Source organism: Otolemur garnettii, unplaced genomic scaffold (assembly GCF_000181295.1).
Source record: "Otolemur garnettii isolate 467f Iridium unplaced genomic scaffold, OtoGar3 scaffold00083, whole genome shotgun sequence".
In the NCBI taxonomy this organism is placed as follows: domain Eukaryota; kingdom Metazoa; phylum Chordata; class Mammalia; order Primates; family Galagidae; genus Otolemur; species Otolemur garnettii.
The window spans coordinates 7,330,088-7,333,581 of NW_003852478.1; the positions used below are offsets into that span (position 1 = coordinate 7,330,088).

Here is a 3,494-nt window from a genome sequence, read left to right on the forward strand (position 1 = left end):
AATCATGACTCACTGCAGCCTCGAACTCCTGGGCTCAAGTGATCCTCCTGTCTTGGCCTCCTGAGTAGTTGGGACTATAAGCTTGAGCCACCAAACCTAGTTAACTTTTATTATTTTTTGTAGAGACAGGGTCTTTCTCTATTGCCCAGGCTAGTCTTTAATTCCTGGGCTCAAGTGATCCTCCTGCCCTGGCCTCCCAGTTGCCATGCCCAGGGGGTTGGTGTAGTTTTGAAACAACTTTCCAGATGATTCTAATATGAGCCCCACAGGACTTGGGGAGTGTATGTGTGGGGAACATACTTCTCTGCTGAACAATCTTTGACCTAAGTCCTCAGGTAATTTGATCAAACAACCCAAGCCACTGTGACTGTTGAGGTAATATAACCTCTCCTGTGAGTGTCTTAGTGGCCCCTGGGTCATCAAACTAAGGAAAAAAATTGAGGCAGAAGTTGGATTGGGTTATTAGATGCTGCTGCAGTGGTTCTTGACTCCACTTGCAAGTTGGAATAACCGGGGGAGATTGTAAAACTACTGATGTACAAGCCTCACCGTAAACCAACGGGTCGGAATCTCTGGTTGAGGGGCCGAGTGCTCCCTGGCTGATTGCTTCATTCTTTTAAACTTCACATTCACACTGTGTAGTGAGCTGTTCCGCATTCGTCCCCCAGCTTGGTGGCTCCAGTGTTTATGAGCCTGGCCAGCCTGGCCGCATGTGTAGCCAGCTATATCCTTCCTCAGCCACCTCTGGATTATTTTGAAGCAAATCTTAGACATCATGTCATTTCATCTATAAATATTAAAGTATGTATCTCTAAGAGATAAGGGCTCTATTTTAAAGAACAACAGCTAAAAAAAGTTATTAAGAATAGCCACCATACCATTATTTCATCCCCCAAAAGGGAGAATAAATTATTAAGTGCATCAGATACCCAGTCAGAGTTCAGATCGTCTCGCGAGCATATTGTACGTTGTGTTTGCTCTCGTCGAGATGCAGATAAGAGACCCACATTGCATCTGGGGGGCTGCGACTCTGTCGTTCACCCTGCCTCTTTTTTTCCCCTTGCATATTATTTGTGAAGAAACCAGAGCGTCTGCCTGTGAAGTTCCCATAACCAGGATTTTGCTGATTACCTCCCCAGGTGTCCTCATCCCGTGCTTCCTTCTGCCATATTCGCTGTAAACTGGTCGTCAGTCTCGAGGGGGGTCTGGGTCTGACTCAGGGCAGATAGTGGCCAACGTGCTTCTGAGGTGGTGCCGTGGGCTTCTGCCAGGGGTTGCGTACCCCCAGTTGTCTTGTCTTCTGGACATTAGCAGCCGTTGGTGATCATTACCTAGATGTTTAACTCCACCAAGATGGTGCCACTGCTGGGCAGGCCTGAGCACCATGGCTCACCTGGGCAGCTGGAGGCGGCGGCACCACAGTCCCCTGCCTCTCTGCAGGGCCCCTGGACAAAGGCAGGAGAAGGAGCTGGTGGTGGCCCCTGGTTCAAAGTCCAAGTTGCTTATGAGTATCTTTTACCCATCTTTGTTCAGGATGTTTCCCTCCTTACAGTCGTTCAGTTAACTACACAGTTATTTAAGCACAGAGCCTTCTTCTGGAGGCTTCTGACTGTGGTCGCTCAGCCGGTTAGGTAAGGTACAGACGGCCCTTGTCTGTCTGGATGCACCAGGTAATTCTACAAGTGCAGCTTTTCTTTTTGGGATGTGTTGTGAGATTCAGAGATGGGCCAGAGCAGCCCCTCTGATTTTATAAAGTACTTTTTATTCCTTTTGCAAACAGCACCCCCGTAAGACATGAGGGTCTGTGGTAGAACGTCCCCAGGTGGTTGGGAAGGCTGACCAGGGGCCTGGGGTCTAGTGCAGATCTTTTCTCTACTTGGTTGCTTTGTGTTTGTGGCCTTTGAACTCTGCTCTAAATAAAGTTGAAAGGGCACACGGGGATGAGCACCATAAGCAAGGTAGGTGCCCACAGGTTTTCTCAGGGCACAGCAGGCTGGCTGCGGAATGATACACATATTTTGTGAAGAAACCCATTCTAGTTGTGGGTGGCTATTACATTCGATAATTAGAACTTCTCCTAGGGCAGCGGTTCTCAACCTGTGGGTCACGGCCCCTTTGGGGGTCGAATGACCCTTTCACAGGGGTCACCTAAGACCATCAGAAAACACATACTTCCAATGGTCTTAGGAACTGAGACACCACTCCTTTATCTGAAAATAATTTTTATGGTTAGGGGTCACTACATGAGGAACTGTATTAATGGATCTCGGTATTAGGAAGGTTGAGAACCGCTGTCCTAGGGCAACACATTTGATCTTAGAATTACCCCAAACACGTCCCAAACAACTACACTGAGTCAGCTGAGGCTGTAGCCCTAAGCAGTGAGCGGGGCAGGCTCTGGGACGGGATGCTTTGAGTCTGGGGGTGGAGTCAGCACAGAAGTCATCACCCTTCTCCTGAGGCTCAGGTGTCAGCCTGGGAGGGGAGTGGGCACCAGGAAGATGAGGCCTTGCGTAGATGGCTGGGGTCTAGTTGGCACTTCTCAGGAAGCAGGCACTGGGCTCCCAGGTGGGCTCTGCAGTTGGGGAACCAGGAGTAAGCCTGGTCATCAGCTCTAGGAGACACCATGAAGCCTGAAGGCAGCGAGGATGCCTGGTGCTGAGTCTTGGTGGCAGTTAGTGTCCTCTGTACCCACACCACTGCCTCTGAGATAGCCCCGCAGAGGGAGGAGTTTGCCAGGCCCGGCAGGGTCGTGCCCGGAACCTGCCTGAGCTGTGGCACTTTTCCCAGAGGAACATCCACAGTTGTGGTGTAAACACAGGCCCTGGCTGGGCTGAGGTCATATCTGAGGGTGACTGCAGGCCTCCAGCCATGACCAGGACCCCCAGAGCAGGGTCTGGCTCCCAGGGAGAAGGGCTGCCAGGACAAGACATCTGCCAAGCCCAGCTGAGTGGTCTGGGGTTCAGTATGAGTTGCCAGGACCAGGGCATAAGGCAGGGTTGAGGGAGAGTTGGATAAAACTAGGAACTGAGGCAAAAGCTCAGTCATGTGGAAGGTTCCAGTCTGGGGGTTATGAAGGGGACTGAGCTCAGGAGCCCTGCAGGTCTGGAGCCCTAAGGTCCCTGGAGCCTGGGCAGGAACAGGGGTGGACTCTTTCTTGCAGGCTTCTAATTGGCCAGGCTTGGCTCTCTGCTTGAAGCTGATGCCGAGAGGAGGGGCCAGAGGCTGTGATGTCAGAGGGGCCAAGATGGCAGGAAGGCTGAGAGCCCCGTTTGGGAGGTGGTCTGTCTGTCCACCTCCTTGCTCTGGCTGGCCAACCTCTTGTTTATGGCTTAAATGCTACATGTGCGGCATGGGGCAGCAGCCTCACGGTAAGAAGAATAAATCTCGGTTCTATCCATCCGCAGATGGTAATCAGTTTGGAGCAAAAGATACGCGTAACAATGTAGACAGCAGTTCAGGCAGGGTGAGGACAAGACAGAGTGTTCACAGAG

The 3,494-nt window shown here is 51.3% G+C and overlaps 1 protein-coding gene across 2 annotated transcripts in view; it reads left to right on the forward strand.

The window, feature by feature from the left end:
- Positions 1 to 3,494, forward strand: part of PDGFRA (platelet derived growth factor receptor alpha) — a 46,321-nt gene that overhangs the window by 38,093 nt on the left and 4,734 nt on the right. The gene's annotated exons all lie outside the window — the stretch shown is intronic.